General features: G+C 37.0%; 1 pseudogene; it reads left to right on the top strand.

The window, feature by feature from the left end:
• The first annotated feature begins 15,707 nt into the window (after positions 1 to 15,707).
• LOC105468920 (olfactory receptor 52J3-like) lies at positions 15,708 to 18,314 on the top strand (annotated as a pseudogene).
• The last annotated feature ends 6,793 nt before the right edge of the window (positions 18,315 to 25,107 follow it).

Here is a 25,107-nt window from a genome sequence, read left to right as displayed (position 1 = left end):
ACACAAAAATACCTTCCTATAGTAAATTTAAGCTTATTTGACAGTTCTTTCCTGTATGTTATTGAATTCAGAAAGCTAAAGTCTAAGCTTTGCTATTCAATTTATATGATAAAGAGAGCCAATCAGAGTTTTTGTATGTAATTTTTATCGATTATGGCAGTAAATTTAAAATAGGATTTTAGAAACCTGCCGTGTTTTGTGTACTATCCACCTATGTCATTCATGCGAGTGTTTTCATGTTTCTTATTCCTTTATCTCCAAGCCTATCTGTATCTGTTTCTCTCTTCTTGCCTTATATGCCATCCTATCTATCCTTTTGTTTTTTACTTCTTTTTATATCTAGAAATATCAGTCATTTTTATTCCATAATAAAGACTATATTATGATATATTATTATTTTATCATGAAGATTATTAACATCCAAAATTGGTTCTATGGACTTGATACTGATTATGGCCATAAAAAGACAGTGAGAAAGCAAATGGAATCACAAACAGATTCATTATAAATTTTTGTAAAATTTGTTATAAATATATTTAGCTTTTTATGGACTAAATTGTGATTTAAACATAATTAAGGAACCACTTATAGCCTAGACAGATCGCTTGTTTTCCCTCCATAGTTGTATTTGTTTTCTAATTTATTTTTAGATTAATCCTGCAGTCACTATCTTCTTTTTCTTGTCTTTACTCATATGATTTTAATATTAAAAAATTTGGGTTTATTCCTAGTTCTCTCTTCAATATATGTTTAAATATGTTTAATATATGTTCTGTCTTTAATGTATGCTTAATGTTCAATGTTCCTTAATTTTTTGTGTCATAAATATGGCCTATTTCATAGATTAAGCATGAAGGGCTTAATTATATACTGTTCCTAAAATAATTAGAATATTGCTCTGCATGCTATTTATAGTAAACACAAAATAGTTGTTAGCCATTACTAGAGTCATGTTATTACTTGCATTACAGTGTTTTTTAAATCCTGATGCTTGACAACATCATTACAATAAGAGATGCTTATATTCATAACATTTCATTTTATATCATGTAATATTCCTGAAGTTGGGACTCAACTAAAGGACAATTAGTGTTAAATATGTACATATATGTTTATATGTATTCATCATAGACAAATACACATGCAACTAACGTGAAATTAATTTAAAATTTTTTGAAAATTTGATTTCCTTGAAGTTCTTATCAGAAGGAATTTGAAAAATGCCAACTTTTCCCAAGTCCATCATAAATTAAACTTGTATTTTTCATATATATATATATATCTTAAACTCTTAATCTTTATTTATTTATTTATTTTTTTAAATTTGTTTATTATTATTATACTTTAAGTTGTAGGGTACATGTGCATAACGTGCAGGTTTCTTACATATGTATACTTGTGCCTTGTTGGTGTGCTGCACCCATCAACTCGTCATTTACATCAGGTATAATCCCAATGCAATCCCTCCCCCCTCCCCCATCCCCCTCCCCATGATAGGCCCCGGTGTGTGATGTTCCCCTTCCTGAGTCCAAGTGATCTCATTGTTCAGTTCCCACCTATGAGTGAGAACATGCGGTGTTTGGTTTTCTGTTCTTGTGATAGTTTGCTAAGAATGATGGTTTCCAGCTGCATCCATGTCCCTACAAAGGACAGAAACTCATCCTTTTTTATGGCTGCATAGTATTCCATGGTGTATATGTGCCACATTTTCTTAATCCAATCTGTCACTGATGGACATTTGGGTTGATCCCAAGTCTTTGCTATTGTGAATAGTGCCGCAATAAACATACGTGTGCATGTGTCTTTTTTTTTCAGGTCTTTTTTTTTTTTTAATTTATTTATTTTTATTATACTTTAAGTTGTAGGGTACATGTGCATAACGTGCAGGTTTGTTACATATGTATACTTGTGCCATGTTGGTGTGCTGCACCCATCAACTCGTCATTTACATCAGGTATAACTCCCAATGCAATCCCTCCCCCCTCCCCCCTCCCCATGATAGGCCCCGGTGTGTGATGTTCCCCTTCCCGAGTCCAAGTGATCTCATTGTTCAGTTCCCACCTATGAGTGAGAACATGTGGTGTTTGGTTTTCTGTTCTTGTGATAGTTTGCTAAGAATGATGGTTTCCAGCTGCATCCATGTCCCTACAAAGGACACAAACTCATCCTTTTTGATGGCTGCATAGTATTCCATGGTGTGCATGTGCCACATTTTCTTAATCCAATCTGTCACTGATGGACATTTGGTTGATTCCAAGTCTTTGCTATTGTGAATAGTGCTGCAATAAACATACATGTGCATGTGTCTTTATAGCAGCATAATTTATAATCCTTTGGGTATATACCCAGTAATGGGATGGCTGGGTCATATGGTACATCTAGTTCTAGATCCTTGAGGAATCGCCATACTGTTTTCCATAATGGTTGAACTAGTTTACAATCCCACCAACAGTGTAAAAGTGTTCCTATTTCTCCACATCCTCTCCAGCACCTGTTGTTTCCTGACTTTTTAATGATCGCCATTCTAACTGGTGTGAGACGGTATCTCATCGTGGTTTTGATTTGCATTTCTCTGATGGCCAGTGATGATGAGCATTTTTTCATGTGTCTGTTGGCTGTATGAATTTCTTCTTTTGAGAAATGTCTCTTCATATCCTTTGCCCACTTTTGGATGGGGTTGTTTGTTTTTTTCTTGTAAATTTGTTTGAGTTCTTTGTAGGTTCTGGATATTAGCCCTTTGTCAGATGAGTAGATTGCAAAAATTTTCTCCCATTCTGTAGGTTGCCTGTTCACTCTGATGGTAGTTTCTTTTGTTGTGCAGAAGCTCTTTAGTTTAATGAGATCCCATTTGTCAATTTTGGCTTTTGCTGCCGTTGCTTTTGGTGTTTTAGACATGAAGTCTTTGACCATGCCTATGTCCTGAATGGTGCTACCTAGGTTTTCCTCTAGGATTTTTATGGTATTAGGTCTAACATTTAAGTCTCTAATCCATCTTGAATTAATTTTCGTACAAGGAGTAAGGAAATGATGCAGTTTCAGCTTTCTACTTATGGCTAGCCAATTTTCCCAGCACCATTTATTAAATAGGGAATCCTTTCCCCATTTCTTGTTTCTCTCAGGTTTGTCAAAGATCAGATGGCTGTAGATGTGTGGTATTATTTCTGAGGACTCTGTTCTGTTCCATTGGTCTATATCTCTGTTTTGGTACCAGTACCATGCTGTTTTGGTTACTGTAGCCTTGTAGTATAGTTTGAAGTCAGGTAGCGTGATGCCTCCAGCTTTGTTCTTTTGACTTAGGATTGTCTTGGTGATGCAGGCTCTTTTTTGGTTCCATATGAACTTTAAAGCAGTTTTTTCCAATTCTGTGAAGAAACTCATTGGTAGCTTGATGGGGATGGCATTGAATCTATAAATTACCTTGGGCAGTATGGCCATTTTCACGATATTGATTCTTCCTATCCATGAGCATGGTATGTTCTTCCATTTGTTTGTGTCCTCTTTTATTTCACTGAGCAGTGGTTTGTAGTTCTCCTTGAAGAGGTCCTTTACATCCCTTGGAAGTTGGATTGTGGATGGAAGTTCATTCCTGTTTTGGCTCTCTGTTTGTCTGTTACTGGTGTATAAGAATGCTTGTGATTTTTGCACATTAATTTTGTATCCTGAGACTTTGCTGAAGTTGCTTATCAGCTTAAGGAGATTTTGGGCTGAAACAATGGGGTTTTCTAAATATACAATCATGTCATCTGCAAAGAGGGACAATTTGACTTCTTCTTTTCCTAACTGAATACCCTTGATTTCTTTCTCTTGCCTGATTGCCCTAGCCAGAACTTCCAACACTAGGTTGAATAGGAGTGGTGAGAGAGGGCATCCCTGTCTTGTGCCGATTTTCAAAGGGAATTTTTCCAGTTTTTGCCCATTCAGTATGATATTGGCTGTGGGTTTGTCATAAATAGCTCTTATTATTTTGAGGTACGTTCCATCAATACCGAATTTACTGAGCGTTTTTAGCATGAAGGGCTGTTGAATTTTGTCAAAAGCCTTTTCTGCATCTATTGAGATAATCATGTGGTTCTTGTCTTTGGTTCTGTTTATATGCTGGATTATGTTTATTGATTTGCGAATGTTGAACCAGCCTTGCATCCCAGGGATGAAGCCCACTTGATCATGGTGGATAAGCTTTTTGATATGTTGCTGAATCCGGTTTGCCAGTATTTTATTGAGGATTTTTGCATCGATGTTCATCAGGGATATTGGTCTAAAATTCTCTTTTTCTGTTGTGTCTCTGCCAGGCTTTGGTATCAGGATGATGTTGGCCTCATAAAATGAGTTAAGGAGGATTCCCTCTTTTTCTATTGATTGGAATAGTTTCAGAAGGAATGGTACCAACTCCTCCTTGTACCTCTGGTAGAATTCAGCTGTGAATCCATCGGGTCCTGGACTTTTTTTGGTTGGTAGGGTATTAATTATTGCCTCAATTTCAGAGCCTACAATTGGTCTATTCAGGGATTCAACTTCTTCCTGGTTTAGTCTTGGAAGAGTGTAAGTGTCCAGGAAATTATCCATTTCTTCTAGATTTTCCAGTTTATTTGCGTAGAGGTGTTTATAGTATTCTCTGATGGTAGTTTGTATTTCAGTGGGGTCTGTGGTGATATCCCCTTTATCATTTTTAATTGCGTCGATTTGATTCTTCTCTCTTTTCTTCTTTATTAGTCTTGCTAGTGGTCTGTCAATTTTGTTGATCTTTTCAAAAAACCAACTCCTGGATTCATTGATTTTTTGGAGAGTTTTTTGTGTCTCTATCTCCTTCAGTTCTGCTCTGATCTTAGTTATTTCTTGCCTTCTGCTAGCTTTCGAATGTGTTTGCTCTTGCTTCTCTAGTTCTTTTAATTGCGATGTTAGAGTGTCAATTTTAGATCTTTCCTGCTTTCTCTTGTGGGCATTTAGTGCTATAAATTTCCCTCTACACACTGCTTTAAATGTGTCCCAGAGATTCTGGTATGTTGTATCTTTGTTCTCATTGGTTTCAAAGAACATCTTTATTTCTGCCTTCATTTCGTTATGTACCCAGTAGTCATTCAGGAGCAGGTTGTTCAGTTTCCATGTAGTTGAGCGGTTTTGATTGAGTTTCTTAGTCCTGAGTTCTAGTTTGATTGCACTGTGGTCTGAGAGACAGTTTGTTATAACTTCTGTTCTTGTACATTTGCTGAGGAGTGCTTTACTTCCAATTACGTGGTCGATTTTGGAGTAAGTACGATGTGGTGCTGAGAAGAATGTATATTCTGTTGATTTGGGGTGGAGAGTTCTATAGATGTCTATTAGGTCTGCTTGCTGCAGAGATGAGTTCAATTCTTGGATATCCTTGTTAACTTTCTGTCTCGTTGATCTGTCTAATGTTGACAGTGGAGTGTTGAAGTCTCCCATTATTATTGTATGGGCGTCTAAGTCTCTTTGTAAGTCTCTGAGGACTTGCTTTATGAATCTGGGTGCTCCTGTATTGGGTGCATATATATTTAGGATAGTTAGCTCTTCCTGTTGAATTGATCCCTTTACCATTATGTAATGGCCTTCTTTATCTCTTTTGATCTTTAATGGTTTAAAGTCTGTTTTATCAGAGACTAGCATTGCAACCCCCGCTTTTTTTTTGTTCTCCATTTGCTTGGTAAATCTTCCTCCATCCCTTTATTTTGAGCCTATGTATGTCTCTGCATGTGAGATGGGTCTCCTGAAGACAGCAGACTGATGGGTCTTGACTCTTTATCCAGTTTGCCAGTCTGTGTCTTTTAATTGGAGCATTTAGTCCATTTACATTTCGGGTTAATATTGTTATGTGTGAACTTGATCCTGCCATTATGATATTAACTGGTTATTTTGCTCGTTAGTTGATGCAGTTTCTTCCTAGCCTCGATGGTCTTTACATTTTGGCATGTTTTTGCAATGGCTGGTACCGGTTGTTCCTTTTCATGTTGAGTGCTTCCTTTAGGGTCTCTTGTAAGGCAGGCCTAGTGGTGACAAAATCTCTAAGCATTTGCTTATCTGTAAAGGATTTTATTTCTCCTTTACTTATGAAACTTAGTTTGGCTGGATATGAAATTCTGGGTTGAAAATTCTTTTCTTTAAGAATGTTGAATATTGGCCCCCACTCTCTTCTGGCTTGGAGAGTTTCTGCCGAGAGATCTGCTGTTAGTCTGATGGGCTTCCCTTTGTGGGTAACCCGACCTTTCTCTCTGGCTGCCCTTAAGATTTTTTCCTTCATTTCAACTTTGGTGAATCTGGCAATTATGTGTCTTGGAGTTGCTCTTCTCGAGGAGTATCTTTGTGGCGTTCTCTGTATTTCCTGGATTTGAATGTTGGCCTGCCCTACTAGGTTGAGGAAGTTCTCCTGGATGATATCCTGAAGAGTGTTTTCCAACTTGGTTCCATTTTCCCCCTCACTTTCAGGCACCCCAATCAGACGTAGATTTGGTCTTTTTACATAATCCCATACTTCTTCCAGGCCTCTTTCTTTTTCTTCTTTTTTCTTTTGGTTTCTCTTCTCGCTTCATTTCATTCATTTGATCCTCAATCGCTGATACTCTTCCTTCCAGTTGATCGAGTCGGTTACTGAAGCTTGTGCATTTGTCACGTATTTCTCGTGTCATGGTTTTCATCTCTTTCATTTCGTTTATGACCTTCTCTGCATTAATTACTCTAGCCATCAATTCTTCCACTTTTTTTCAAGATTTTTAGTTTCTTTGCGCTGGGTACGTAATTCCTCCTTTAGCTCTGAGAAATTTGATGGACTGATGCATTCTTCTCTCATCTCGTCAAAGTCATTCTCCGTCAAGCTTTGATCCGTTGCTGGCGATGAGCTGCGCTCCTTTGCTGGTGGAGATGCGCTCTTATTTTTGGAATTTCCAGCTTTTCTGCCCTGCTTTTTCCCCATCTTTGTGGTTTTATCTGCCTCTGGTCTTTGATGATGGTGATGTACTGATGGGGTTTTGGTGTAGGTGTCCTTCCTGTTTGATAGTTTTCCTTCTAACAGTCAGGACCCTCAGCTGTAGGTCTGTTGGAGATTGCTTGAGGTCCACTCCAGACCCTGTTTGCCTGGGTATCAGCAGCAGAGGCTGCGGAAGATAGAATATTTCTGAACAGCGAGTGTACCTGTCTGATTCTTGCTTTGGAAGCTTCCTCTCAGGGGTGTACTCCACCCTGTGAGGTGTGGGGTGTCAGACTGCCCCTAGTGGGGGATGTCTCCCAGTTAGGCTACTCAGGGGTCAGGGACCCACTTGAGCAGGGAGTCTGTCCCTTCTCAGATCTCAGCCTCCGTGTTGGGAGATCCACTGCTCTCTTCAAAGCTGTCAGACAGAGTCGTTTGCGTCTGCAGAGGTTTCGGCTGCGTTTGTTATTGCCCTGTCCCCAGAGGTGGAGTCTACAGAGACAGGCAGGCCTCCTTGAGCTGCTGTGAGCTCCACCCAGTTCGAGCTTCCCAGCAGCTTTGCTTACCTACTTAAGCCTCAGCAATGGCGGGTGCCCCTCCCCCAGCCTCGCTGCCGCCTTGCCGGTAGATCACAGACTGCTGTGCTAGCAATGAGGGAGGCTCCGTGGGTGTGGGACCCTCCCGGCCAGGTGTGGGATATGATCTCCTGGTGTGCCTGTTTGCTTAAAGCGCAGTATTGGGGTGGGAGTTACCCGAGTTTCCAGGTGTTGTGTGTCTCAGTTCCCCTGGCTAGGAAAAGGGATTCCCTTCCCCCTTGTGCTTCCCAGGTGAGGCAATGCCTCGCCCTGCTTCAGCTCTCGCTGGTCAGGCTGCAGCAGCTGACCAGCACCAATCGTCCGGCACTCCCCAGTGAGATGAACCCAGTACCTCAGTTGAAAATGCAGAAATCACCGGTCTTCTGTGTCGGGTCAGGTCTATTTTTAAGGGGCCACTGATAGAAAAAAATCGCATGTGTCTTTAAACCTACAGAATGGGAGAAAATTTTTGCAATCTACTCATCTGACAAAGGGCTAATATCCAGAACCTACAAAGAACTCAAACAAATTGACAAGAAAAAAAACAAACAACCCCATCCAAAAGTGGGCAAAGGATATGAACAGACATTTCTCAAAAGAAGACATTCATACAGCCAACAGACACATGAAAAAATGCTCATCATCACTGGCCATCAGAGAAATACAAATCAAAACCACAATGAGATACCATCTCACACCAGTTAGAATGGTGAACATTAAAAAGTCAGGAAACAACAGGTGCTGGAGAGGATGTGGAGAAATAGGAATACTTTTACACTGTTGGTGGGACTGTAAACTAGTTCAACCATTATGGAAAACAGTATGGCGATTCCTCAAGGATCTAGAACTAGATGTACCATATGACCCAGCCATCCCATTACTGGGTATATACCCAAAGGATTATAAATTAGTCTTTAAAAAGAAATATACATTAGGAAATAATTATTTATATAATTTATTCTTATCTTCCTCCTTCTGTAGGATGAGGAAAGCTGTTTTCACAATGTTTTGTGATCTCAGTTCGGATTCTTTTTTGTTTGTTTGTTTGTTTTGGCTTTTGAGACAGAGTCTTGCTAAGTCACTCAGGCTGGAGTGCAATTGCACGATCTCGGCTCACTGCAACCTCCGCCTCCCAGGTTCAAGCGATTCTCCTGCCTCAGCTTCCCTAGTAGCTGGGATTACAGGTGCCCAACACCATGTCCGGCTAATTTTTGTATTTTTTAGTAGAGACAGGGTTTCACCATGTTGGTCAGGCTGGTCTTCAACTTGTGACCTCAGGCAATCAATCCACCTCAGCCTCCCAAAGTGCTGGGATTATAGGCATGAGCCACCGGGCCCAGCCTGCTCATATTCTTATAACCTCACTTCTGTGTTCTTCTTCTAAACTATCTATTCCTCCTTTCTTGTTTTTAGGTGATGACTCTATTTTTAAAGTCCTTTATTCACCAGCCACTTTCAGTCATCTTTTCAGCCAATTTTATTCTCTTAGATATTTTCCTTTCTGTCTCTGCTGCTATTGTCTAAATAGTGTTAATAGTAACTGGCATACAATATTTTGAAATTGACTACATTCTCCATGCCAAATATCTCTCCCAACTTAACACCCTCCTTGATCCTTATTCTGTGGAGATATGCCAATTTTTTTGATAAACTCTACAATACAAATATACATAAAGCTTAATATAACAACTTTCAATTGTTGGCCATCATCCCCTCTCTCCTGGATGGTAGGAAACTTGTAATTTATGTATTCGTTCAGTGACTCACAATGTAAATGTAACTCACATATCTACTCAATAAATGTCAGCTGAACGAGTTGATCTAGTTTAAAATAAAAATTCGTGTGTTCACAATTACTCATAGTGTACTACAAGAAAGTTGATATTAAATGTATCAATTGGTGTAAGTTACAATTGGAAAAAGAAGTTTTATAAACAAACAGTCTATAAAGAAAATGCACTGAGAAGTAAAGGACTTAATTCTAAAAATAGCGATTGAGGGAGTGAAGGCACATATTCAATTAATTTATTCATGCAAAATGAAATGTAAATTTGTAGATTATCTTTGGCAAGTGTTTTTAATGCTGTAGAATAATTGTCTTAAAAATGCTTATAATCATTCTCCTGGTTAGTATGCTTTGTGTTGCAAATTTTTTTAAAAAATGTGTAAGTTTACTTTAACTGTAATGAAATATATTATTTCACGTAACAGTAAGCCCAGTGTAGGGCAGGATTCAATATTGGTTGTTTTAGCAGCCCACGATAAAATTAAGGATTTGCCTTCTCTCCAGCCTTTTATAAGTTAAAACACTTCTATCAACAAAGATATAGACATCTTCTTTTTATGACTGATTGTCCAGAATTAGGTTGTATGACAATTTCTAAACTTGCCCCTGATAAGGAGGTTGAATTTACCATTACTGTTTTATACTAATCATCTTAGGTAGGATAGGTTTTTGGTAATCAACATAATATGCCATGCATCAAATGATTTAACTTCTCAGAATTTCTTCATGGTTAATACAATTTCTTCATTCAATATGTAATTATAAAGAGTATACTCAGTGAGAAATATCTTTTCTGAAGATACAAATGTTAAAAGATAAGTATGGAAACACTTACAAAAATAAAAAACTTTCAGAGATTTGGCCAGGTGTGGTGGCTCATGCCTGTAATCCCAGCACTTTGAGAGGCCAAGGCTGATGGATCACCTGAGGTCAGGAGTTCCAGACCAGCCTGACCAACATGGAGAAAACCTGTCTCTACTAAAAATACAAAATTAGCCAGATGTAGGGGCACCTGCCTGTAATCCCACCTACTCGAGGCTGAGGCAGGAGAATCGCTTGAACACACAAGGAGGAGGTTGTTGTGAGCCGAGATCACGCCATTGCACACCAGCCTGGGCAACAAGAGCAAAACTACATCTCAAAAAAACAAAACAAAACAAAACAAAAATAACAAACTTCCAGAGATTTACCTATAATTACATCTATGCAATCTTATGCATCATATACATATTACAACTTGCAATTTTAGAATGTTGAGAAAATGTACACTACTGTGGAGTAATTAAATGAGCATATATTACATATTAAGATGATACACTGATAAAATCTGAGAGAAAAAGTTTCACTATTTTATATTGAGTGAAAATAAGAGAAATTTAAAAAATTGACATTCTTTTAAAGGCATAAATGTGTACAAAGATAAAGGGAAAAATATTTTTAGTGTTAGTGGTTAGTGATTTTTATAAATATATTTGTGTGCATTTTATTTTTGTTATATATATTTATTTTTCAAATTGACTAAAATAATAGGTATTATTATATAATAAAATTATATAAATAAGAAAAAAATATAAGTATAAAAGTGAAGTTGGTTGCCTAAAGCAGGGGTCCCCAACACCTGTGCTGTAGACTTGTACCATTAATGGGCTGTTAGGAACCATCTGCACAACTGGAGATACTGTGGTATGCAGTAGTCTAAAATGTAACTAATCTTTGTCCTCCATAATAGCCCCCCTTTCTTTGAAGGGACTTAGTCAACTTGAGTCAATAATTCATCATTTTGTCAACAAATTTTTTACGAGGCAACATTGCACACATCACTATATTAGGTACCATGGTACTTATCTATGTTCTATGTAATGTTACACAATGATCGACGTAATGATTTCAGGATTTTGCTCTGTAGTAGATGAGATATTTCAGCATTACACTGCATGATGTTCCAAATAAAAATAATGTGTGTCATAAATGTGTAAGAAAGAGGGGAAGAAGAAGAAAATGGTGTTGGGAGGCATGAATAAGGTGTTCAGGAAGGAATGGATAATCAAGCTTTATAGAAGGATAAGTTAATTTCTCTAGGCAAATAAGAGGTGAGTACATTCTAGGACAAGAACAAGAAAATATTAGAAACACATGTCTTTGATTTAGCTTACTTCAGTGCATTTACAATGTGCATTCATTCTAATGAGACTCATTACAACATGGTAGAAGCAAAGCAAAATTTTTCTTCTGATAGTTCTGTTACCCCTTGTGCCATTCTGATTATTTTATATTTCCAACCCTCACCCATTTATTGAGTTGATATTCAATTCATCTCTCTCTATGGTTATGTTATGATTCAAATAGGTATAGTTTTGTTTTGTCTTCTTTGTCCTAAAAATTCCACATGAAATCAACCAAATAAAAAATCGAACAGTACAATATGGTAAAAAATCTTTTGTAGCGGGGTTGCTCAAACTTACATTTTTATTTTAGGCTTGATGATTGGACAAGTCATTTTATATGTACCAATTTTATATATTTTTAAAAAATCAGCTTTTATTTCTTTTTACACAAATACGGGATGGTTGTGAATCAGAAACAGTGCCTTGAGATTGAATGCCTATCTGAACTTTTATTTTTTGTAAACTTTTTCTGAGGAACTGCACACTTTTGATTACCAGAGTCAGGGAAGTAGGTTTAGGTTATAACCAGATTCTTTTAAAAACAGGCACCTCCCTTGGCCCGGCGCGGTGGCTCAAGCCTGTAATCCCAGCACTTTGGGAGGCCGAGATGGGCGGATCAGGAGGTCAGGAGATCGAGACCATCCTGGCTAACACGATGAAACCCCGTCTCTACTAAAAAATACAAAAAACTGGCCGGGCGAGGTGGCGGGTGCCTGTAGTTCCAGCTACTCGGGAGGCTGAGGCAGGAGAATGGCGGGAACCCGGGAGGCGGAGCTTGCAGTGAGCTGAGATCCGGCCACAGCACTCCAGCCTGGGCGACAGAGCAAGACTCCGTCTCAATAAAAATAAAAAAATAAAAATAAAAATAAAATAAAATAAAATAAAAACAGGCACCTCCCAAAGTAAGGGAAACACAAATTAATTCACCTTATTTCCTCTCTAAAGAAATTCCTTCAGTTTCCCTTTTATGATGAATATAAAGGTGAACAATAAAAAAAAAAAAACTTTATCAAATGACCCAAGCAAAGTGCTTCCTTGTTTCTTTTACTGTAAGTCCTAACTCTAACACTGAAGATTAAAAATCTTAAGAGCACAATTTGATATGTGTCTGCTTAATCTTTGCTAAACAATATTTCTGTTAAATGAGTCTGTTTTGTATGTAATGACAATTCAATTGCGTTTGTTCTATTTTGTTTATTTGTTGCTTGTTATTGTTAAATTATTTTGTTTCATCACTTCACAGATAGTATTTAATGAATGTATTTCTTTAAAGAATACACACTACTTAATTTATATATTTTACCGCTATCAGATATTTGACTTTTAAATTTTTCCTTATTATGATAAAATCAGTACCAACATTTTTATATATGTATTTGGGTGAACATAATTATGTATTTTTTTTGAGTATTTATCTAGGAGTAATCGCTGGTTTATAGGTAATATAGTTTGAATGTGTCCCTGCCCAAAATCTCATCTTCAATTGTAATGCCCATAATCTGCACATGTCAAGGGCGGGACCAGGTGGAGGTAATTGAATCATGGAGACAGCCTCCCCTAGGCTGTTCTCATGATATTAAGTTCTCACTAGATCTGAGGGTTTTATAAGTAATGCCTGGCATTTCCCTGGCTTGTACTCACTCTATCCTGCTGCCTTGTAAAGAAGGTGCCTGTTTTTCCTTTACCTTCTGCCATGATTGTAAGTTTCCTGAGGCCTCCCCAGCAATGCAGAACTATGAGTCAATTCAAACTCTTTCCCTTATAAATTACCAGTGTCAGGAAGTTCTTTATAGCAGCATGAAAACTGGCTAATACAATAGGGAATATTTAGGCTTAATAGGCTCTTCCAGTTGTCAAACTGTTTAATAGTTATTCTGTATCTTTATGAACAGTCAGGATTAGAGGTCTTAATTTTAGCCATACTGAATGGGTTGTAGGGTTGTTACATTGTGGTTTGCATTAGCATTTTTCCTGATGAGTAGTGGTGTAAATTTTTTTCTTCTACTTATTAACTATGTTCTTCCTTTAAGGTTCCAGCTTAAGTTTTGGCAATATTTTATATTGAGTTGTCATTTTTAAATAAATGTATAATTAATTCATTGTAATATTTTACCGGATTATAAGCACTATAACTGATATATAATATGTATCCATTATTTATATATTGTATAATAAAAATATCGTATTGCAAGCAATGACTTCCCTATTCAATGTCTTAATGAAAACTTTGGTAAGCAGCATACTTATATTTAAGTATGAGTTATCATTGTTTTCATTTTCCATGATTTGTTTTATGACCAGTTAAAATATTTTTCTAATCAAAGGTAAGGTGTATTATACATTAAAGGACCTTCTGTGAATATTTTAAATAATCACAGAATTTTAATGAGTAAGAAGCAGAGTGAGATGGCATTTTAATTTTGTATCACTTTACTTTTCTCATTCTATTCAAGCATTCTGCATTTTGTACCTCATGAAAGGAATAAAAATAGAAGAAAGAGAACAAATATATAGAAGCTCTTGGTTTTTGAAACCCTAGCACAGGAAACCAGATTTAAGTATTTCTCCAATATTAGATACATTTTCTTTACAAATTTGATGCTACCCAATGATACCTAGGGATAGGTTGGCTAGGTGGGGAAGGATACTTGGAGGAGATGAAGAAAACAAAAATAGTAATGCAATCTGCTTGAGAAAAAAATGTATTTTATGTCCTGTCTTTTAGGGTAGGCCCAGTGATGGCAGGAAGTTTTGAGTCCTATTTTGTTTTAAGTTTTTAGGAAGAAAGGCGATCAGGTCTCTATTCCTATTAAGTTTAGGAAAAGGGCAAAATCCCCATGTTGGTATGGTGGCAACTGTGTGCACAGAGCATCAAAATAGCTTTACAGAATTATTTCTGGGACCTATCATTGAATAACCACAATAAAGTTTCCTCGGTAACACATTATCACAAGACAGCATGGAATCTGTGAATTTCTGAAACATTTTAACAACTGCTTATGTTTCTGCCTTGCCAGTGGATTGGAAACATAAAGTTTTACTTACGAAACAAATTTTAAAAACCTACATTTGCTTCAATATTGCTTGTTCCAGGTGTGCCTATTGCTTAAACGTCTGAGAAAGCACATACATTTTTTCAAATTTAATAGTAACAGTGTCACATACATGTTAAGTTAAAATATCAGGGGTACAGTTAATATCAACCTTCCTTAATCCCAACCAACCTAATCTTCAGTTCTACTCCCTGAATACATTCACTATGAAATCTTCTAGATATATATTCTGGTATTTAATTATACATTAATTTACGATGGGTTTATTTAAAAATCTGGTGATTCATTCTGTTCAAACAGGATTTATTAATTACCTGCTATATACATGATAATTTAGATTAATTATATTAATATTCACTCAGACTCCCCAACTCCCCTTTTTCCTTTCTCTCTCACTCTCACTCTCTCATATATATATATGTGTGTATATGTATATATATGTGTGTATATGTATATATACACACATATATACACATTTCATATATTTTCCTACAATTAAGCAATAAGTATTATTTTTATTGCTTTACTACTTTTGTTATTGTATTAACATAGTGTTACTTTGTACAATTAATATAGTGTTAATTTTTACTTATTATGTTAAAGAGATATTTCAACTTACACTGTAAATTATGAATACTATCAATAATTTTTTTTCCTTTGGCTTTTGTATATTTCACAACTCTAAATATAGTACTTCATGTTATTTTATTTTTACGTATTTTAAAATTCATTTTTATTAACTTAAGGCCAGTAAGATGAGTCTTGCTAGAAAAGAGATAAGAGGCTTTATCTTATCTGATAACCATGATATCTTAATAAATTATTGGTGAGTGCTAAAGCATTGATGTGGGAAAGGGGAATACATCCATTGGTCATTGAGGACCTAAATCTGCAATATTATAACATCTCATAAATTCAGACATAACATTTACTCAAGAGATTCAGTTTGCTTCATGTGAATAAGTTTTGGGAGCATTATTTTTGTGTCTCTGACTTCCTATTTACAATGTATGTGTCAGAAGAGAGGATGGGAAGGGATGTCTACTTCTGCTCTTGTCCCTGTATCCCTGGTGTAGAAAATGGGATCTTTCCAAGGAGACTCTGAGAAGTTATTCCTGGTTGATAGAAGAAATTTGAGTTGGCTGTAATTCTAGACATGACCCATAGGGCCCTAAATACTTACAGAGTAAAACTCTCTTCCCTTTAGTAGATATGCTAGAGCTCCCTGTTGGAGGTGAGTTTCTCATTAAATATGTCATAGATATGTACAGTGATCAGAGTCTCTTGTCTAACAGCTAAGGAACAGGCTACAGCTGAACATATTAAGCTGATATTCGATATCTCACTATTATAGAAAGATTTCCTGACAGAAAGAGGTCTTAATGGATCAGGCTGAAACACTTAAATTTTTAAAGTAACCATTTGCAAAGGGAACTTTAAGTTGTGGTATAAATGAAAATTTCCACTTCCAGGGATAATCGTGTATTAAGGCATAATTTTTAATAAAAGCAACCACAATGATAATAGTAAACAATGTTATCAGAGGACCAGAGATACATGCAGATTTATACATTTGTTTGCAAAGAGGGTGGAAAAATAAATAAGAATACAGGATATGAACTTTATATAATCTCACACAATTTACTGGCTAGGAAAACTATATTTTTAATGGTTTTTAAAAACTGTATTTTTAAAATACTTTTCAAAATTCGAACTTTCCCCTCTTATTTTTCTCTGGACTCAATTAGATTCAAGACAGACCTTCCTCCCTTCCTTTTTTCTCTTTTTTTATTTCTTTCTTCTACTTTTCTTTTTTAAAATAGTTTTCTTCTTTCTTGCCATTTCTTTCTATACCCCTCCATTTTTTCCTTCTTTTTGCAATAGTCCTATGTTATCTTTTCTTTCTGGAAGGAAGAAGGAAGGAAGGAAAGAAGGGAGGGAGGGAGGGAGAGAAAGGGAAGATCAGAGCTGCAGTGTGGGAAATCAGTAACATGGATCTTTTTAGCCTGGTGCCAACCACTGTCATTGCCTTTTTAAAATTTCTCTCAAGTTTCCTTATTTCAACAAACCCCTTTATTTCCCCACTCCCAACAGTATTAGATACAATTAATATTCCTGGGAATTTATCAGCCAGTAGAAAAGTTGGTCTTATTTATAAATTATATTCTCACCAGAAGACTACTGGCAAAAACACACATTTCTCTTCTGGGGGTGATTTCCAGCTGCAGTGTTTTTCACCTTTGTGCAACTATTTTCACATCTAAAGTATGACATAATACAGTGTGTCTATGGGGTATAGGAATAAACATATAAAGAGCAAATTAATAAAGCATAAGTTTTTATTTTGGGTATGGTTTTCTAAATATGCACCATGGAAATTACTGATACCAAATAAGCCGGTTTAAGAGTTCTGCTAGATTTTCTGTCACTCTTCATGGCTAGTTACCCTTAGGTTTTTGTATATATTGTCATGTTTGGTGGGCAGGTATCAGTGTCTGTCTTTCTGTGATTTTGTACGTTGACCTGTATAATTAAGGTCTGTTTTGTCTTCAAAAAAGATTGACATCTCACTATAACATAACCTTCATTTTTGAAATTCATTCCAGGTTTTGTATGGGGTTTGAACAAATAAGTAAATTATTGTCCAGAACCTCAGAGGAAGACTCAGGTCTCCCTCCGAGTCATAAAGCTAATTTGTCTTCCAGTCGAAGAATGCTCAGTCCGTGTCTAGATCTGACTTTGTACTCCAGCTTTGGCATTAGCTTTCTAATAATAAAACTAGACATAAAATTAAGCTTATTGGAGAGGTTTTGAGCTAAACATTTATAAATTTAAATTTTCCTTCTACGGGTGGTCAGCTACTGCTTTTGTCATTAATGGCAAGATATTCCACACCAACACCACCATTTTCTACCCAGATACCTTTTTTCTGACAGGCATCCCAGGACTTGAGGCTTTCCATGGCTGGATTTCCCTGCCCTTTTGCTCTGTTTACTTAATGGCTCTGCTGGGCAATGCTACAAATCTACTGACAATCTGGTCTGAGCATACTCTTTGGGACCCTATGTTCTACTTTCTTGCCATCTTATCAGCCATAGACCTAGCCCTCTCAACATCCTCAGTGCCTCGTATGTTAGGTATCTTCTGGTTTGATGCACATAAAATTGGCTTTGGAGCCTGTGTAGTCCAGATGTTTCTGATAAACACCTTCACAGGAATGGAGTCCACTGTGCTACTGGCAACGGTCTTTGACGGCTATGTAGCCATCTGTACACCACTCCACTATACCTCTATTCTGACACCCCGAGTGTTGGCAGGCATTGGTGTGGGCATTATATTGCACCCAGTCCTGCTCACGTTGCCCATTGTCTACCTAAACCATCATCTGCCCTTCTGTGAGGCTCGGATTATTGCCCACACCTGCTGTGAGCACACGGGCATTGCAAGTTGGCCTGTGCTAGCATTCACCTCAATGTGATTTATGGGCTTTTTGTGGCTTCTTTTCTTATTTTGGATGTGACACTTGTTGGAATCTCCTATATCTGCATTCTCCAAGCTGTTTTCCACCTCCCATCTCAAGAAGCTTGTCATAAAGCACTGAGCACGTGTGGCTCACATGTTGGGGTGATGTGTGTTTTCTATACACCCTCTCTCTTCTCCTTCTTCACCCATCGATTTGGCAAAAAAATTCCCCATTATGTCCACATTACTGTTGCCAACCTCTATGTGGTCATTCCACCTGCCCTCAATCCTATTATCTGTGGTGTGAGAACCAAGCAGATTCATGAGCATGTGGTCCACACTTTCACCTCAAGGTAAGGTCTCTTATTTCTTTACTTCTTGAGGGTGTGGATATGGCTGACAAAAGTCAATTTTGAGATTTCACTAGATAATTGTTTTGTAAATGAATTTCATATCAAGAGATTCTGCAAATCGTAAAGGAATAAAATTTGCACTTATCCTGTGTAAACTAAAATAATTCAAAGATTCTTAAAGTACAACTCTGCATGACAAGAATTACTAGGTATATTATTAGGAACAGTGAATGATGGGTTGGATTGCCTGTAAATCAATCTTTGTGAGTGAACATTTTGATAGCTCCCTCTCGGATCTGTTTGGTCTTCACTCCATAGACAATAGGGTTAAGCAGGGGTGGAACAAGCAGGTAAAAGTTGGACAGAAGAATGTGTACATAAGGAGCAACACTGAAGCCAAACCTGTGTATAAAAGATATTAAAAATGTGAGAATATAGAACTGGAGAAAGACAAAGATGTGAGTTGTGCACGTGTTGAATGCCTTGAATCATGCCTCCTTCTGTGGCAATTTGAAGACAGCCTGGAAGATAAAGGCATAGGACAAGAAAATGAAGATCACATCAAATCCAAGGACTGAGAAACCCACAAGCAGTCCATAAGCTTTATCGGCTCTGACATTTTCTGCAGCCAGCTTTACCACAGCCACGTGCTCACAGTAGGAATGAGAGATGGCTGCGGCATGGAAATGCTTCAGGCACAACTTAATTAGAAGTGGACACATGATGATGATAACAGATGCTGGAATGGTCACCACCATAATGATGCTGATGAGCACCTTCACAGTGAGGATAGCAGAGTGTCTCAGGGGTACACAGATAGCCACATATCAGTCAAAAGCCATGGCCAGGAGAATGCCAGACTCCATGCACTGGAAAGTGTGAGTAAAATACATTTGAATTAGACAGGGGTCAAAGTAAATCTCCCTTGATTGCAGCCAAAAGATCATGAGCATTTTCGGAGTAATGCATAAGGTCAGGCGTAGGTCAGTAGCTGCCAACACAGCTAAAAAGATATACATGGGCTCCTGGATACCACACTCAGTGTGGATGATAGTGATGAGTAGGACATTTCCAACAGCAGACAAGATAAAAGACATGAAGAATGGAATTCCAGTCCAGGCTGCACTGATTCAAGGCCCGGAATTCCAATCAGTATGAAAATAGATGACTTGAAGAAGGTGCCATTGGTTAGTGAACATTACCACACACCTATTAAGTAACCAAACAATGTTAATAATTTCGAAGAAATGTTTTTAAATATTTTTAAACACTTTCATATGTAACCAATTATAATATTTGTAAAAATTACTCATGATACATATTTTTAGTTGCTGTGTTTATAAAAATGAAGGGAGCATTATTTATTTACCCAATCCAACATGCCTGAACCATACTGTTACCTCTCTTTATACACTCAGAGGGATACAGCACAGGGAAGACTCCAAATCAAAGTAAAATATTTATTGTGAACATTTTTTCTCTCTTGGGCTCCCACTTTTTCATTATCCTAGTAAAGAATAGATATAAATCTTCAGGTGGTTTTCCCTTTCATCTAGATTAGAATCATTCTGAGATAAACATCTACTTTTTTCCTTCTTATCCAGCATCCAAAGGATAGTCCACTTCTAATCTTATTTTATTTGTTTCATTATTTTTAATTAGACTTGAAGATTGGAGGGATTTTCTACTCAGGAGGTTGAGGCAGGAGAATCGCTTGAATCTGGGAGGCAGAAGTTGCAGTGAGCTGAGATGGCGCCTCTGTACTCCAGCCTGGGCAACAACAGCTAGACTCTGTTTCAAAAATATTAAATCAATTAATCAATCAATCAATAAAAAATAATGGCAACCCAAAATGCCCATGATACTCACATAATATTCATAATATTCATTACATAGCAGGTGTCACCAGAATGGAATAATCAAGTGGCTTTTAAAAGATACCTGGTAATCTCAACACTTGCCCACTGGTTCAAGCCAGAATAAAACTGTACCTCTATAGCATTATATTTAAAATATCAACAATGACAACAGCTGGTATTACTACGTCAATAGTAGTATTAAGGGCTTTGCATGAATTACATGTATTTCTCATGCAATTATAAAGAGCAACTGAACTGAAAGTGTTGTTATCACCGTAACATTTTCTCTCTGTTAAATTAAATAGCTTGGTCATGGATCTAGAAATTTAAAACAAGTTATGTCTGACACTGTTGTCTATGCAGTTAAGAGATACTATATATTTTCTGCTCACTACTGGCTTAAATTCAACAGATTTCAGTTAGGTGAGGAGGAACAAAAACTAGGACAGATATCCCTCATTGCATCAGCAGTTATTTATATGCTCTTTCCTCATCACGTTCCTTACTATTACACAGTATTACTCGTATATTTAATGTCTTTCATAAAAATCCTTCCTCTTTTTCATTATCTCCTCTGTCAGAGTAAGGAACAGACCACTGTCTCTCTAATCATAGCATGTTGAATATCTGAGTGCCTCTTCTACTTAATGCGAAAACAACCATGTTAATCTTAGTTTCAGAAAAGAAAAGTATAAGTATTTGTGTTGGGATATCCTGCAAGTGTAGTTCAGGTCGGCAAGTACCTTGATTGCAATAGGGTTTATAATAGTCAAGACACTTCCCTTAGGAGTCTGGCAGTACCCTAGAGACAGAGAATATTTCTGTCTTTCCAAAGTTATACATCTCATACGAGACCTCAATTTTCTCTTTACTTACTGAGCTTCTAATAAAACCAAAATCAAAACAAAGCAATAACACCGACAAAATTTAGGAAATGAGAAAATGGGCAAAGGAGAAGCAATTAAAAAAAATTAAAAATTGAAATAATAAATAGCTTATCCTCAGTATTAATAACAGAAGAAGGTCTACCCCACATCCATGAGGAATTTTTCCATGAATCTACAAAAGGGCACAGCATAAATATTTTACACATATTCAAACTTGAAATTGCCTTACTTAAATATCTTAATGACCGTAGGCGCCTTCCAATGCAGTAGAAATCTTAAGCCTGGTGTTAATTAAACTCCATTAATAATTAATTCATTTATTCACTATATAATTATTTGACAATAGATGAGTGCCAGGCACTCCTCTAGGCATGGTTTAAATGCCAGTGAAGCAGAAAGCTAAGACCTCTGCCTCTATGCCACTCAAATTCTCAAATATATCTCTAGTATTAATTCCAAGTTATATTTTAATGCTCAATGAAGCAATATTTTGCTTTTATTCATTATATTTTTAATCATAAACACCCTCCCTTAATTCATTGTATTATTTAATTCCAATTAATAATTGAACATCTTTCAAACTCATTCCAAACCTTCTTCCGAAAGCATATCGTGTCTCTTTATAACCTTTTTTAATTTAATTTTATTTTATTTTATTATTTTATTTATTTATTTTTTTTAAGTGATACTCTTCCTTGTCCACGTACTCAAATTTTAATGTAGGGAATTTTCTTAGATATGCATTCGTTTATGGTCCACTTTGCTCACCATAGCCCTCCCTTTCCCTTCACCCAAGATAAGTGTCATGAGTATAGGAAATTTGCTTCATCCCTTGCTGTATTCTTTTTTTTTATTATTGTTTTTAATATAATTTGTTTTTAGTTTGACCCAAGTCTTTTTTTTAGTTTTGTATTTGAAATGCTTTTTCCTATTTCTTTTATTATTATTATTATTATTATACTTTAAGTTCTAGGGTACATGTGCATAACGTGCAGGTTTGTTACATATGTATACTAGTGCCATGTTGGTGTGCTGCACCCATCAACTCGTCAGCACCCATCAACTCGTCATTTACATCAGGTATAACTCCCAATGTAATCCCTCAACCCTACCCCCTCCCCATGATAGGCCACGGTGTGTGATGTTCCCCTTCCCGAGTCCAGGAGATCTCATTGTTCAGTCCTCACCTATGAGTGAGAACATGCAGTGTTTGGTTTTCTGTTCCTGTGATAGTTTGCTAAGAACGATGGTTTCCAGCTGCATCCATGTCCCTACAAAGGACGCAAACTCATCCTTTTTTATGGCTGCATAGTATTCCATGGTGTATATGTGCCACATTTTCTTAATCCAGTCTGTCACTGATGGACATTTGGGTTGATTCCAAGTCTTTACTATTGTGAATAGTGCTGCAATAAACATACGTGTGCATGTGTCTTTATAGCAGCATGATTTATAATCCTTTGGGTATATACCCAGTAATGGGATGGCTGGGTCATATGGTACATCTAGTTCTAGATCCTTGAAGAATCGCCATACTGTTTTCCATAACGGTTGAACTAGTTTGCAGTCCCACCAATAGTGTAAAAGTGTTCCTATTTCTCCACATCCTCTCCAGCACCTGTTGTTTCCTGACTTTTTAATGATCGCCATTCTAACTGGTGTGAGATGGTATCTCATTGTGGTTTTGATTTGCATTTCTCTGATGGCCAGTGATGATGAGCATTTTTTCATATGTCTGTTGGCTGTATGAATGTCTTCTTTTGAGAAATGTCTGTTCATATCCTTTGCCCACTTTTTGATGGGGTTGTTTGTTTTTTTCTTGTAAATTTGTTTGAGTTCTTTGTAGGTTCTGGATATTAGCCCTTTGTTAGATGAGTAGATTGCAAAAATTTTCTCCCATTCTGTAGGTTGCCTGTTCACTCTGATGGTAGTTTCTTTTGCTGTGCAGAAGCTCTTTAGTTAAATGAGATCCCATTTGTGAATTTTGGCTTTTGTTGCCATTGCTTTTGGTGTTTTAGACATGAAGTCTTTGCCTATGCCTATGTCCTGAATGGTACTACCTAGGTTTTCCTCTAGGATTTTTATGGTATTAGGTCTAAGATTTAAGTCTCTAATCCATCTTGAATTAATTTTCGTATAAGGAGTAAGGAAAGGATGCAGTTTCAGCTTTCTACTTATGGCTAGCCAATTTTCCCAGCACCATTTATTAAATAGGGAATCCTTTCCCCATTTCTTGTTTCTCTCAGGTTTGTCAAAGATCAGATGGCTGTAGATGTGTGGTATTATTTCTGAGGACTCTGTTCTGTTCCATTGGTCTATATCTCTGTTTTGGTACCAGTACCATGCTGTTTTGGTTACTGTAGCCTTGTAGTATAGTTTGAAGTCAGGTAGCGTGATGCCTCCAGCTTTGTTCTTTTGACTTAGGATTGTCTTGGCGATGCGGGCTCTTTTTTGGTTCCATATGAACTTTAAAGCAGTTTTTTCCAATTCTGTGAAGAAACTCATTGGTAGCTTGATGGGGATGGCATTGTATCTATAAATTACCTTGGGCAGTATGGCCATTTTCACGATATTGATTCTTCCTATCCATGAGCATGGTATGTTCTTCCATTTGTTTGTGTCCTCTTTTATTTCACTGAGCAGTGGTTTGTAGTTCTCCTTGAAGAGGTCCTTTACATCCCTTGTAAGTTGGATTCCTAGGTATTTTATTCTCTTTGAAGCAATTGTGAATGGAAGTTCATTCCTGATTTGGCTCTCTGTTTGTCTGTTACTGGTGTATGAGAATGCTTGTGATTTTTGCACATTAATTTTGTATCCTGAGACTTTGCTGAAGTTGCTTATCAGCTTAAGGAGATTTTGGGCTGAGACAATGGGGTTTTCTAAATATACAATCATGTCATCTGCAAAGAGGGACAATTTGACTTCTTCTTTTCCTAACTGAATACCCTTGATTTCTTTCTCTTGCCTGATTGCCCTAGCCAGAACTTCCAACACTATGTTGAATAGGAGTGGTGAGAGAGGGCATCCCTGTCTTGTGCCGGTTTTCAAAGGGAATTTTTCCAGTTTTTGCCCATTCAGTATGATATTGGCTGTGGGTTTGTCATAAATAGCTCTTATTATTTTGAGGTACGTTCCATCAATACCGAATTTATTGAGCATTTTTAGCATGAAGGGCTGTTGAATTTTGTCAAAAGTCTTTTCTGCATCTATTGAGATAATCATGTGGTTCTTGTCTTTGGTTCTGTTTATATGCTGGATTATGTTTATTGATTTGCGAATGTTGAACCAGCCTTGCATCCCAGGGATGAAGCCCACTTGATCATGGTGGATAAGCTTTTTGATGTGTTGCTGAATCCGGTTTGCCAGTATTTTATTGAGGATTTTTGCATCGATGTTCATCAGGGATATTGGTCTAAAATTCTCTTTTTCTGTTGTGTCTCTGCCAGGCTTTGGTATCAGGATGATGTTGGCCTCATAAAATGAGTTAGGGAGGATTCCCTCTTTTTCTATTGATTGGAATAGTTTCAGAAGGAATGGTACCAACTCCTCCTTGTACCTCTGGTAGAATTCGGCTGTGAATCCATCTGGTCCTGGACTTTTTTTGGTTGGTAGGCTATTAATTATTGCCTCAATTTCAGAGCCTGCTATTGGTCTATTCAGGGATTCAACTTCTTCCTGGTTTAGTCTTGGAAGAGTGTAAGTGTCCAGGAAATTATCCATTTCTTCTAGATTTTCCAGTTTATTTGCATAGAGGTGTTTATAGTATTCTCTGATGGTAGTTTGTATTTCTGTGGGGTCGGTGGTGATATCCCCTTTATCATTTTTTATTGCGTCGATTTGATTCTTCTCTCTTTTCTTCTTTATTAGTCTTGCTAGTGGTCTGTCAATTTTGTTGATCTTTTCAAAAAGCCAACTCCTGGATTCATTGATTTTTTGGAGAGTTTTTTGTGTCTCTATCTCCTTCAGTTCTGTTCTGATCTTAGTTATTTCTTGCCTTCTGTTAGCTTTTGAATGCGTTTGCTCTTGCTTCTCTAGTTCTTTTAATTGCGAT

Source organism: Macaca nemestrina, chromosome 12 (assembly GCF_043159975.1).
Source record: "Macaca nemestrina isolate mMacNem1 chromosome 12, mMacNem.hap1, whole genome shotgun sequence".
NCBI classification, from domain to species: Eukaryota; Metazoa; Chordata; class Mammalia; order Primates; family Cercopithecidae; genus Macaca; species Macaca nemestrina.
This window is presented reverse-complemented; position numbering and strand designations above follow the sequence as displayed.